We start from the raw sequence: 14836 nt of genomic DNA on the forward strand, positions 1-14836 counted from the left end.
ACAAAAATACAAACACACATGACAACCCGCTGATGATATAAGCTATGAAATACATGTGCAGATACATCCCGTATGCTTCTGTAATTTGTTTCTACACATTTTGTAGTCTTAATACTTTGTAGACTCAATCATAAAAATGACTCTTTCCCTTAGTTTTATAAGAATATAGTTTTGTGTATTTTTTATATTACAAAGAGTAATTTCATTAATTTTCTTAAAAGGTTTTTCTATAAGGAATTATTTATTGGAAATTAATTGGGTGTGATACGAGGTTGTTGTCACCACCATCCCTCTCATCTTATCTCCATGCATCTCATCATCTCTTGTGTCTCATCTCCATGCATCTCATTTCCATGTATCTCATCTCCATGTGTTCATAATCTCCATGCATCTCACCATCTCCATGTGTCTCATCATCTTCATGCTTCTCACCTCCATGCACCTCATCTCCATACCTCTCATCATCTCTGTGTGTTCCATCTCCATGTGTCTCATCATCTCTTGTGTCTCATCTTCATGCATCTCATTTCCATGTATCTCATCTCCATGTGCTCATGATGTGTCTTGTCATCTCCATACATCTCATCATATCCATGTGTCTCATCATCTTTATGCTTCTCACCTCCATGCACCTCATCTCCATATCTCTCATCATCTCTGTGTGTTCCATCTCCATGTGTCTTATCATCTCTTGTGTCTCATCTCCATGTGTCTCATCTCCGTGTGTTTCATCTGCATCTGTCTCATCTCCACGTGTCTTATCATCCCCATGGATCTCATCTCTGTGTCTCATTATCTCCATGTGTCTCCACATGTCTCATCATCCCCATGCGTCTCTATGATCTCATCTCTGAGTGTTTCATCTCCATGTGCTTCATCATCCCCATGTGTCTTATGGTCTCTGTGTATTTCATCTCCATGTGTCTCATCTCCTAGTGTTTCATGTCCATGCATCTCATCATCTCCATGTGTCTCATCTCCATTTGTGTCATCATCCCCATGCATCTCATCTCTGTATGTCTCATCATCTCCATGTGTCTGTGCACCCAGCGTGGCCTCATTGCCTACTTGCAGCAGATGCATTAAAGACCTGACAATCACGTCCCTCAGGTAGAGTTTTGCTTTTACTGTGAATATCAGCCTCATTATTCTGCCTTTTTGTTCTTCTCTAGAGTGGCCACATCTGGTGGAAGAAGAAAAAAATGTAGTTATTGAATTCAATCAAGTGTTTGCATCTTTCAAGCTATCAACAAAATTCCATCAAGAAAGGTTCCAGTTGGTCTCACAGACATATGGATATCCGAGGAGCCACCTAAAGGTGAGGAACTCTATGTGGTATTAATATTTTAAGCTTTACATGCAGACAGGTGTTTTGCATATTTACCTTAAAATATGTTACTTTGAAAAGGCATAAATATAGGTTTGTGAATGAAGCAACATTTTATTTGATAAAGAATACAACACCTCTTGCTTTTAATAAACAATTCAATATAAAGTCAGAATGTGTAATCTCTTGGTAAACATAGACTCAAGTAACCTTCTGTTATCTAGTTATAACATCACCCAAAAGAAGAATTGATAAGCATACTAATAGGCCTGGTTCACCTTTCAGCAGTCATAGAGAAGCTACCTTGTACAAAGCCCCTTTAAAATCAGATCCCTGTGTCCATTATTAGTTCTATTTTGGGATATTTTATATTTGAGGAAATTAAGAAGGTCATTAATTAGGGCCTGTTTTGCGTTGCCTAGGGTTCCTGTAGGTTTCTGTCAGTTACTGTTGACAAACGTCCCTTGCTGCCACTGTGGGCTCTGGGAGTCATGCTTCTTGAAAAACTTCAGGTTATGGCCTTTTGTTTTCAAAATAATTGTAAAATACATATAACATGAAATTTACCATTTTTACAGTTTTCAAATGTGCAATTAGTGATATCAAGTGTATTCACATAGTGGTGCAATGGTCACCACCTGCCGTCTTCAGAACTTTTTCGTTCCCTAACTGAAACCCTGTCCCCGTTAAACACTACCTCCCCAGGCCTCCCCCACACTCTCTGGGTCCCAGCATTCTGCTTTCTGTCTCTGTGAATATGACCACTAGTCTTACCTCATGTGAGTGGCGTTGTACGGTATCTGTTCTTTTGTGACTGTTCTCTTTCACTTAGCATAATGCCCTCAACATCCAGCCATGTCGTAGAATGGGTCAGAACATCCTTCCTTTCTAAGGCTGAATAATAGTCCACTGTACATCTGTCAGTGGACACGTGTGCTGCCTCCACCTTTCAGCTACTGTGAATTATGCTCCTATTAGCTTGAGTGTAGAAATACATATCTGAGTCCCTGATTTCACATTTCCTGAGCATCAACCCAGAAGTGGAATTGCTGGATCATGTGGATCATATTGTATTTTTAATTTGTTCAGGAAATGCCACTCTTTTCAGTAGTGGCTGCACCATAAAGTGGTGCATTATCACCACAGTTCACAAGGGTTCCAGTTTCTCCATATCCAGGCCAACACTTAACTCTTTTCTGTGGTTTTCTTTTTTAAAAATAATAGATATCCTGATGGATGTGAAGTGGCATCCTATTGTGGTTTTGATTTGCATTTCCCTCATTATTAGTGATGTTGAGCATCTTTCCATGTGTTTATGGGACATTTGCATGTCTTCTTTGGAGAAATGTCTAAGTCCTTTGCCTTAATCAGTTATTTGTTTTTGAGTTGTAGGAATTCTTATATATTATAGATATTAGCTCCTTATCATATATATGATTTGCAAATATCTTCTGCTGTTTCACGGGTTGCCTTTCACTTTGTTGGTAGTGTACCTTGACACACAAACATTTCGTTGTTTTAAGTTTTGATGTTGCCCAATTTAGACATTTTTTTAACCTATACTTTGGGTATCATATCCAATCAATCATTGCCAAATCCAATGTCAGGAAGCTGATCCTTCCTATTTGCTTCTAAGAGTTTTATAGCTTTAGCCTCTGTGTTTAAGTTGCTAACCCACTTGGAGTTAATTTTTCTTTTTACAGGTTTAAGGTAATGTTATAACTTTATTCTTTTGCATGTGGGTATACTCTGTGTGTTGAAAAGACTGTCCTTGCTCCAATAAATGGTTATGGCACCCTTGTCAAAAATCATTTGACCATATATGCAAGAATTTATTTCTGGGTTCTCTATTCTGTTCTACTGGTCTGTTTCTCTGTCTTTATGCCAGTACCACACTATTTTGATTACAGTAGCTTTGTTGTAAGTTTTCAAATCAGAAAGTATGAAATTTCTAACTATGTTCTTTTTCAATATAGTTTTGGCTATTTGGGGATCTCTTAAGATTTACGAATCTTGCAATATATTTATTTTTGAAAAAAAAATGACCTTAAGATTTTGAGAGGGATTGCACTGAATTTGTAGATCATATGGCTAAGTTTCTTAATGAGACAGAAACAGGGTTTCTTATATTTTCTGGTAATGAATTTCTATATGCAATTTAAGCGTGTACCATGACCTTATTTCTGTTTGGAATGAAAAAGTTCAGATTTTTACCTAGTTTTTCTGACCCTGGTATGATTAGTAATGAGCAATTACATAAGAATATCAAATATAAAGTTTTCTAAAATCTTCCCCAAAGATGAAGATGTTGTGTCTGTTCAGTTTCTTAAAAACTCAGCTTTGTTTTTAAGGCTTAATTCTCTAGCAGTAATTTTGAAGGCTTTGTTCTCTAGTAGTAATTTCTTAGGTAGAAAGTCAACAATGGCATGGGATGTTCCACCTAATCTCAGTGATTGAAGATACGCTGGTGTCCAGCGGTTCATTGCTGGACATGTTTCCTGGGCCGTATTAGGTACTCAGTCACATCTCAATGAATCCACAGAGGTCTGTGCAGGCTGTTGAGGAGGACCCAGAAGAGATCTTAACTAGGAGCAGAGGAATCAAAGAGGACTTTGAAGAGCAGATCACCCCAAAAGTGGATCTTTAAAGATTAGTTTATTAGATGAATAAATCTGGAAATGGCTGACTTGAGAGAAGAAAAATACAAAACTTAGAGATGGGAAGCATCAAGTAATGGATGTGGAATACTATTCAGTTGTCACGTACAGCTGCATGTTAGGACAAAGGGCTTAGCTCCCCATGGCTTAGGTTTCGTGTTTATAAAATGAGCATGGGTACTGTCTGCGTTCTGTGGTCCACGGGAGACAGAATGGGATGTGGTTCTATTTCTTACCCTATCAGATGGAACGTAGAACAGAATGGTCCTCTCTAAGAAGTTGCATACCTCCTCTCAGTCCTTGAAATTGATGACTACTTTCTTTCACTCATCTGCCTGCCATCCTTTCTACCCCCAAAGTTGGATGTTACTGTATTCAACTTTCTGAATTCAATTTTAGTAGCTGTTGTGCAGTTTGTCCAACTGTAGACTCCGGGAATTGTTCTGCTAGTCCTACCCTCAGATTACAACTCAGAATCAGAAACACTCAGATGGAAAGGCCCTTAGCACCACCGCCACGGCAAAGCAGCAGCTGTTGCACACAACCCCAAGTCCCGCTACCTTCTGCCGCTCTCAGCTCTTCCCTCCCCTGCAGTACTCCCCCTATCATGTGTCATCTTTTCTGTCTGCAGCAGCTTAGCTTCCTTTAGCATCTCCACTTAAGAAGGACTTTGGGGCTTGAACTTATGGGAGAAATAAAAATGCCATAGAACAAGATTTAGATTTAGGGCATTTTTCTGTCCTCGTGTGTCCCAATTAGCCACTGTGATTGCTGAGCCGTGAACACCTGTGGCGCCTCCGCAGCTGGTGCTCTAGGAAATCCAATTTCCCCTGAACCAGAGCCCAAAGAGAAAATCACACTCTGCATCCAATTTCCATGCTAAAGACTTTCCTTAAAATAAAATCAATATCTGTTTCCCGAAAAACTACATGAATTGTGTTCTGAATGGTGACTATTTTAAAGAAAAGCATATCGTGTCCAGAAGGAGAAATCTGCTGAAATAGCTCCAACTCTGTAAATCTATATTCTTTGACCCTTTGAAAGAAATATATTTAAAACAGTGAGCCAATGTCATCAGGTAGTCCTGGAACTGCCAGCGATCACTTGTTTTTGGGCAAATCTCTACAAAAAATTTGTTCTTTTTTTTTGTAAAACGGAAGTAAATGGGCAAGTGAGATGGATATCATGAACCTAATGTAAACTACAGAAGATGATAATAGCTGCTAACCATTTATTAAGCATCCACTCTGTACCAAGCTTGGTTCTAAAAGTGCCACTCACCATGTCTCATTTCATCGTCAAAAAACCCCCTATGAAGTTAGTACTATATACATATTTTTATATATATACACACACACACGTATATAAGTTTATTTTCACAATACTGATAAAGACATGCCTGGGACTGGGCAACTTATGAAGAAAAAGAGGTTTAATGGACTCACAGTTCCACATGGCTGAGGAGGCCTCACAATCATGGCAGAAGGCGAAAGCCATGTCTTAACTGGCAGCAGGCAAGAGAGAAATGAGGACCAAGTGAAAGGGGAAACCTCTTATAAAACCATCAGATCTCATGAGACTTACTCACTACCATGAGAACAGTATGGGGGAAACTTTCCCCATGATTCAGTTATCTCCCACTGGGTCCCTCCCACAACATGTGGGAATTATGGGAGCTACAATTCAAGATGAGATTTGGGTGAGGACACAGACCCAAACCTTGTCTATCTGTCTATTTATCTATCTATCTATATTCATAATTTATGTTAGGAAAAAATTAATGTACAGAGAAGTTAAATAATTTGTCTAACATTACACAGTTAATAAATGACACGATGGGATTCAAATTTATGTAGGCATTTTAACTTCCAAGCCAATGTCGTTAACTACTGTGAACTCACTCTACTATCTCTACAAAGCCATATGCAGATATTATACATTATTATTCTTGTGTCTATCTGATAACCGTGTATAATATATATCACTTGTGTGCATAGATAATGTACTATGTGTATATACACACAGAGAACTTGTGGAACTGCTAGGTTGCTGCCAAATCAAATTGTTTTGCTTTAATGACTCAGTGCCGTTAATATAACTTTATAGTCATCATCCTCATACATGTTTCCCCAGAAAGCAACCAAATAATTTTGAGTCTTGCTTTGTCAAGATCCTCCTTAACTCATGGAATAATGCTTTTCAATTGTTTTCAGAGTGATTCATTTGTGTTGCTTCTATCATAATTGTTATGATTTCATTAAAACAATATTTATTGCAATGTGATGTTATAAAATATTATGGATAGTTAAAAATAAATAAAATTGTTTGAGCTTTTATTTTTCTGGACTGTAATTTAAGAAATAGTAGAAATTTGCATTTCTCATGACTTGTGTTATCAAAGTCACAGGCCACCACCCTGTAGGAGAGTAGGATGCCAAACTACTGATCCCTGTCCTCCTATTCCGGAGTGTGGTGGAAACTGCAAATCATGGCATCTCCTTCCTCCTAACTGAGGACAATTACCTGAAGTCAGGCGACACCCTGATGGAAGCAAAGTTGGAAAATAGGATATGTGGTTCAGGACCATGGACCGCTTAGGGGGATTCAGATCTAAGGGGCAGTCAGATATTGTCAAGGGATTTAGACACCAGGGGTCCAGCTAGGAGGACGGGAGGCAGGAGATTGCCAGAGATGAGTTTCTCTTTGCTTTGCTCAGAGTCCTGCTGTAGTTAGTGGAGTCAGCGCATGGACCACCTACCTCTGGTGTGTGGCACAGCCTTATAAGTCCTTCTGGGGGCTGTGTGAGCTGAGAGGTCCCAGCGGTGTCCGGTGCCCCACAGGTCCATGGAAGCTTCACACAAATGGATTTTCCACAAGAGAATTTCTAAGCTTGAATGCCCTTGTTCCCATTTCCCCTTGGAACAGAAGTAGGAAACTTTCTAAGCCTGAAGTTGTCAAGCAAGCACGACATTTTGCTGGAGCTACACAAATTCACATAAATCTCAGGAAGAGGTATCAGTTTCTGACCTCATCAGAATTCTTTTATAAGTTTTATTTTATTTTTTTTCTGGTCAGGGCAGAAGGGATTGGAAGACCGTGGAGTGGGCTAAAGTGGTTCCTCAGATTACTGGTACTAATGGTTTTGAACATCAGACTGCATCAGGCTCTATCCCCGCTTCACAAAATGAGAAGCAGTAACACGGATGGAGGAGGTGCTTGGTGTACAGTGTCTGCATTAAGGCCGGGTCTGTGCCTCCAACAAGCTCACAGTCCAAGGTCTGACACACTCCACAGTTTATTTTGGACAGCCCCATGTCTTGAAGGAGGTACCTCTACAAATTCCCTGGAGACAATTTTTCTTCTAGAAGCCTGGAAAGAAATTTGTGTTCTGCAGCCTTTGCTGGGAAATGGTACTGTGGTGGTTTAAGCTGGATACTTTGTTCACTGTTTTCGTATTTTCTCCTTAGTAGTAGTTTACATTATTTCCTTGAGTTCTAATTTTAAAAAGATTATCTATCATCGTATTCATAAAAATTTACTATTGTTAGTATGTTTGGAGAAGCATATCCTATTTAAATAACTAGCAGCATCTTTCATTTAAGCTTGTTGTATGTAGACTTCGTTGTCTGCTTAGATCAATCATCCTTCTTAAATGTAGTTAGCCAAATTTTTATCGTGAAAAATCGGTGTTGAGCTTTTAAATTTTCTTCCAAAAATAGAAATGTGTGAGTTTATTCAATATGCTAAGCCTCATACAATGTATCTCCCAGAGAATATTAATGTTTAGTAATACATAATCTTTTCACTTGTGAAGGAGAATTCTCATGTACCCACATTCCATAGAAGGTTCTAGAATGGCCACTGGGGGTACACTTTGTTAGGAGGAGCAATTCTCAGATGTATCATTTTCATTAGTCTTGTGGACAAATTCTAATTTGACCAGGATAAAAATCATGTTAGCATTAATATCATAGGTATCTTTCATAAATAAATAAATCCAGCGTAAAATCTATGGGTGGGAATTAATAGAATATGGCCAAGTGAAATGAAGAGCATATTTAGGTCCATGTAAGACATTAAACTTAAACGTAGATACTGCAGAAATGAAATGAATAAATCTTGCTGAGTCAAAAGAACGTTCAAGACAATGTAGAAAGGTGGAAATTTTAGTGCAGGTATTGTTTTAATATTGTACTAATAAATAAGAAATTACTTCATTAAAATATAGCATAAACGGGTAAACGTAGTGGCTTATTAGCATATTAAATTTAACAAATAAAAATATTAACTAAAAATGGGCAAAGGATATGGAAGACAATTCAGAGGAGATAAAAATGAATTTGACATCAGAAAAGCTGCTCAAACTCATGACACCATAACTTCCAAGTGGAGTCACTAAGTCATGGCTTTCTTTCCCTCTCAGTGGACAGTAGTCAGGCAGGCTGATAGCAAAGTATTGAAAAGTATGGGTTATAGAAAATAATTAGCAATATCAATGAAGCTCAGAAAGGGTGTATCCTCTGTACTAGTAATTCCACTTCTAGATATTTAGTGTACAAATATTAACACACAGGAGAGCAAAGTAGCATTTATAAATAGACAGCCAGTGCAGAAGCCAAGAGCATGACCTCTGACCACACCCGCAGGAACCAAGTGTGGCTTCACCCTGGATGAGCTACTGGTCTCTACCTGCTGTGGTTTCCTTTTCTGTATGCCAGGAATAATCACAGTATTTATACCTAAGAGAGTTGTGGTAAAAATTGATTGAATGAGTGAAAATGGCACTTGTCACTTAGCAAGCATTTTTGTATTAGAAATGTTGGCTATTTTTATTCATTCATTACAAGTCTTGTTTATAAGAACAAGATTCTGGAAACAAATATTCATCCATAGGAGACTGGTGAAATAAATCATGCTATATTCATGTAATGGAGCATGATAAATTTGCTTTTTTAATGAAGGAGATTATATAAACCTAGCCCAAGATATAATATTAAACAAAATGTACAGGGTGAAAAAACCATGCATGTAATGTTATGATTTGTGTATTTTAAAAAGCACGTATGTATACGTAGATGCTTGTCAGTGCATTGGACTTCAGAGGAAAACCACAGGACAGGTTGTCTCAGAGGGAAGGAATTAGGTGCCTGAGGGGAGAAAAATTGCTTTTCATAGTATATCTCTTGAAGCTTTAAGAATGCTGTGCCATGCATATGTGCATTCCTTTTTAAAATAAATTATTCATGTTTATATTCACCACATATTCACGGAGAGACCATGTGCAAGTCAATGTGTTGAATCTGAAAAGGGTCCCAAAGATACAGAAGGTGACAGCGGCCCTGGAGGAGCTAAGGACCCCACAGCAGGTCAGGATGTGCACCCTGGGGATGTAGCTAAGACAGACCCACGGAGGACCACAGGGAGGGAGGGATAGAGCCATATCATTGGTGGCAAACATAGGGACACCAGGCCCTTGGAAAGAAGAAAGTTGGCCTGGAGATCCAAATAGCTTTATTGAATTTGAGAGAATAGTGTGGAAAGAATCTTCCACCAGCTGAGCAAAGGCACTGAGGCAGAAAAATATAGGTCCTGTGTGAGAAAAAGGCAATTTGTCTAATTTCTAATGCATTCACAGTACAACTACATGAGCAGAGGATAGGGAAATTGGGACATTTCATTGCTGGGAACTTATTTAAAATGCTTTGCATGCTCTCTTAAGAAAAAATAAATAAAATATGAGAGGGGTGAGCAAAAGAGGATCCCATCCACAGGCTATGAGGTTATTCATTTTATTTTTCTAATACAGTTTCATGAGCAGGTGGGTGGTTTTGATGATGCTCTATGAATTATTCAAAGCACTTGCAGACAGGAGTTTTGGCCCCTGCATGGCTCTGCAGGGACACCCCTCCCAGAGCCTCTCCCACCAGGCCTGCTGCAGGAGGCTTGCTGTTTGAGCACCTTAAGGAAGGGCAGGCAAAATCAATCGCAGTGCAGCAGTCTGCCTGCAAGAAGCCTGCCCCAGAAACTGTGATATCTGCACAGTGATGGATGAGGCTCATATCCTTGTCATTTCATGGGAGATTTACATGCATAACTCTCATTAGTGCTAATGGGAGTTTCTTGCATAAATCTTACATGCAGGAAGGTGAGAAAAACACAGTTTTCTTTTATTCCTCATAGATTTTCTGTTCAAGCCTTCATTCCTTCAGTGTGGGGGCTGCCCTTGGTCTATTATCAGATACCTTGCACTTAAACTGCCATTGCTCCTCATTTACATGGAAATGGACCATAAACAGGGTTCTGAACTCACATGTTTAAACACCTCCTACTTGTGCCATCATCCTTGCAAGCACAGATATCCAATTAGTGCAACTGATCCAACAAATTTCCATGTGTCAGTTGTACCTGCTGTGAATGTCATTCTGTTCAGTGATAACAGGGCTTGCATCCCAAAATAGAGGTAGGGGTTGAGGCATCGGGAACACGGAGTCCTTGTTGTGAGCTGAATTATTTTTAAAGTGACTACAGACACCAATCGCTTTTAAAGTGCTGGCCTGTATATGAAACCAGGGTTGGGTTTTGGGGGATGAAGGCTAGCCTTGGCCCCCATCGCCCAATCGCCATCTCTCCCCAAGATGGTTAATCATGGGTCCGTTTATACTATCAACGCAAATATTTAGAAAGACCTAGAGTCATTTCAAAGAAGACGTCTAAGATTCTAAGAAGGCTTTGTCTCAGGCTGCATCTAAGAGGAGAGACTAGCATTTTCAAAAGCCCGTTGCAGAGTTTTGTGCTGTGGTTCGAATGCATGTCATTTTCTTGTCCCATTGTACCACGATCAGAACTTCTGGGTGTCTGTTGCTGGGATGCAGGGAGTGTTGGTGCAGGAATTTGATACTCTATGGGCACACCATATCTGCATTTGCAACTTTACGCTTATGTAACTGCTGATAAAAGTTTATCTTGATAACTTCAGATATAGTTAGCTGTGACTGAGAGTGATGAGTGTGGTGTATCGTGACAGAAAGACTTTAATTGTAACTAAAATTGTGCAATGATTTATAAACAAGTATGAACAGTAGGTACTGTCTTGCCATTGTATATATCTATTTGTGTATGGCTAACATGGGAGTGCACAGGGACCTGTATCTGAGTAAGCCAAGATAGGTTAACAGAACATGTATGTACATTAATAGGAAAAGAGAAATAATAACACAACCACTGTAAAACATTCACCCAGAAAACCAATACTTTAATCAGTTAAATTAAAAATGAAAGAAAAGTACCTTTTGAACTCTCTCCTTACTCATTTTTTTTCAAAAAACAAGTGTCTGTTTGATTGAATTCATCTCTGTCAGCCAAAATGATAAAAATCGTGTCTTCTCTCTAATCCATCAAATTCTCCATCAGTCAAAATTTTGCCTTATGTTTAATAGAGATTATTTGTAAATTAATATTTATTTTAGTCATGGTATGAACAATTTGAGAAGTTTTTATGTACCATATTCATGCATTCATTCACTCATTCAACAGATATTCCTGGGTTCCTCCAGGGTAGCAGGCCTGCTCCTGATGTGGGCAGCACTGGGGGGAGCAAAATAAAGATGCCACCCCTGAGCTCAGGGCAAGGAAGGGGGTGAAGGGAGCCAGTCACCCATGAGTAAGACATGGACCCATCAGGGGAGGGGGCCACACAGACAGTGGGCACAGCTCTTTCAAGATGTCTTGCAGGAGTGTCCAGGAAAGAATGGAAGGGGAACTGGAGGCAGTTGCGGCCGGGACTGTCCCAGGGGAGAAAGCACCGCGTTTATGAACTTGGAATAATGTAATTAAGTTAACAAATACATTGTAGGGTGTGGCTACAATGTACAATGACTTTGTGTGGTTCTGAGGCCCCTTTTAATTTCTGCCATTGGTGAGAACTGATAACAACATAACAAGAAATTTCATGGCATTCCCATTGTAATTTACTGTTAATCGAAGGTAATATACTAGAACAAGGTTTCTGGAAAATAAATGAATTGTGTGACTACATCTAATACAAGGGACTAGGTGGCCGAGGCAGGGGTCAGGGATTGAGGGCTCAAGAGTCCTCAATTTTGGAGGAATCATCCACAGGGCATAGAAGCCATCAGGAATCTTTGCAGAGTGATTTTGGACATGATAGCTGTGAACCAGGGGCTGAAACCCTCAAAGAACGTGGGTGAGGTCCCCGGGCTTGGGGCCACATCAGGGTGTCGCTTTGAGTCTTAGATGAACTGAGCTTCACAGCTGACAAGTTTTAGGGAAACAAAGGAAGACCGGTCCAGAGTCCAAGAGCACACGTGCCACCCCTGGTGCAGTGCTGCTGGCACCAGGTGAGGGCTGCCGCAGCCAGTGTTGGGAAGACCCTGCCTGCAGGGAAGAGCAGGGGGGAAGGGCAGAGGGGAGAGAACATGGGCCTGGGAGGCTGTCGCCTGCTGTCATGACATCAAGAATGAGGACAGGTGTGGTGAGAGCTGGATGCATGCCGGGCGTTTGAGGCTTGGAGACGAAGGGCAGATGCCTTGCTTTGGGAACAGATAGAGCAGAGCAAAGACCACACAGTGGCTCCAACCTCAGGGTGGGTGACAGGGAGGCCGGGACCATTGGTGCAGGGACAGGGCCTTTGTGTGGTTCTGAGGCCCTTTTTAATTTCTGCCAATGGTGAGACCTGATAACAACATAACAAGAAATTTCATGGCATTCCCATTGTAATTTACTATTAATTGAAGGTAATATATTAGAACAAGGTTTCTAGAAAATAAGTAAATTAGTGTGACTGAATTTAATACACATAGCATTGCGACTTTGAGCATGGAAATAATATAATTGCTTAGGATTAATAAATATGCTCCGTATCACAAGGCTTATTTGAAATTGTTTGCAATTGTCAGGGTTCTTCAGAGATCCACTCAAAGTTGCAAGACAGATGCTCTTCAATTTATGGTGGGACAACTCCCTAACAAACCCAGCAGAAGTAAAAAATCTCATAGTTGAAAATGCATTTAATCCACATAACCTGCCAAATGTGATAGCTTAGTCTCACCTGCCTTAAACTTGCCCAGAAGATTCATATCAGCCTACAGATGGGCAGAATCATCTGGAGACAGAGTCCATCTTAGAGCATCCGGGGTTCATCCTCAGGATTGCGGGGCTGCCTGTGAGCTGCCCAGCCCCTCGAGAGGGTGCCCTTCCCTTGCCACTGAATGTCTCTGGCTTTAAACAGACTTACAAGAAGCAGGAGACACTCTGTGCTATCTACCATCTTGAAAACAAAACTCTACTTCTAAGATTAGCTTAAAGATGATTTTTTTGGTAAAAGAGCTAGGGGTGTGGAGAGATGCTCCACAAAACTATTTCTTTATGGGACTTAGATTTGTAGTACAATCTCACTGGAAGGAAGAAACTTTTCTACAGAGAATCTTTGAGTTCAAAGGTTCTGTATATGATGGTTAAAGTAGGAAGATGGTTGTTATTAAAGATTTTGGCTAGATACAGCTGCAGATGTCTGACTTTAAAACCATCTGCTTAAGCTGCAAGATAGAGGTACCAGGCCCTTCCCTTCTTTCCGGAAAATCCATAATGAAACCAGAGAAATTTGCCTCCGGTGAGCAAGCAGAGGCAAAGGTCCTCCTGGGGCCGGCCATGGGGGACGGGCTCCTTCTGCAGGGAGGGAGATACCTCCAAACACTCTCTGCCCCAGAAGCATGAGGAGCTGGAACAGAAAATTTTTCTGATGTTTGGTCATTTGATAAGAGACAAAGAATATCTTTGTAAAACGAAAAGTAAATATAGCATGACCCAATCTGCAATTAATTCCAATTCAGCTTGCAAAGCACTGAGCAGCTCTTGGGCGGCTACTCTGAGTAGACCAAGACCCAGCAGGGTTCCAACTTCTCTCTCCCCCAGTAGCTTCCCATCTAGAAGGTGAACTTTTTCAAGGGAAAGAAGGCAATTTCCTTCAAGTAAAACACTTCATGTTGGATTTGCAATTGACCTTGACAAGACTCAAATGTGGCGATTTCACAATCTTCATCAGCTTTCATTAATAGTACAAATATGCCATATAATTTAACTTCCACCTTTCCCCAAAGCTGTAACTTAATTCAAAAGTTCAAGTTACCTCAAGCAAAATTATTAATGCATCAGTAATATATTTTTATATTTATCTGCTAAGTAACATTTTTCTGGATAAAATGTCAGGTAGTTTGCAATTTTACGTAAACACATTTTTATAAACAAATGTATCTTTCCAGAAAAGGCAGTGTAATAAAAAAAATTATTTTTCACCATGAGTTGTCCTGTTTCTCTTTTTGCCTTATTTGAGTGTTCCTATTTTTCTGCTTTCTAAGCACATTGGTTACTATGGAGATGGTGTCAGAATTAGCAATTTCAACAAATGCAAGTAGAAAAGTAGAAACCAGTTAATTATAGTTTTTAACCTCAAATTGATATAATAATAAATGAAATTTTAAAAAATACACTTAATAAAACTACTTTTACTTCAAACTTTTAAATAATTACCCCCAAAATGACCAGCCCCCAACAATGATCCATTCTTCAGATATTGACAAAAAAATTAAATATTGATGCTTTTTCCAAAATATCACATGTTCGTAATTTTCCCTGAAGAGTGGCCAAGTGTCTAATTATAAGGGCATATTTCAATTTCCATCCAGAACTTAAAAATGTGGATAACAAATTTACTTATAATTAATTTTCCTGCCTGAAAAGTAATTTCCAGCTGCATATGATAAATACACATTGCTCTACGAGGGAACTTCTGGAACAGGGGGACACCCTGGGTTTGGTCAGGGGGTCGCCTGCACCA

At 39.7% G+C, this 14836-nt stretch overlaps 1 protein-coding gene across 12 annotated transcripts in view; it reads left to right on the forward strand.

Moving 5' to 3' along the window:
* MYT1L (myelin transcription factor 1 like) overlaps nt 1–14836 on the forward strand; it is a 559436-nt gene that overhangs the window by 279462 nt on the left and 265138 nt on the right. For all 12 annotated transcript variants that reach the window (XM_009441909.5, XM_024354177.3, XM_009441910.5 and 9 more), the window contains one exon: nt 1173–1318. The gene's annotated coding sequence lies outside the window, so the exon portion shown is untranslated. The remainder of the gene's footprint in view (nt 1–1172; nt 1319–14836) is intronic.

This window comes from Pan troglodytes, chromosome 12 (assembly GCF_028858775.2).
Source record: "Pan troglodytes isolate AG18354 chromosome 12, NHGRI_mPanTro3-v2.0_pri, whole genome shotgun sequence".
Lineage (NCBI taxonomy): Eukaryota > Metazoa > Chordata > Mammalia > Primates > Hominidae > Pan > Pan troglodytes.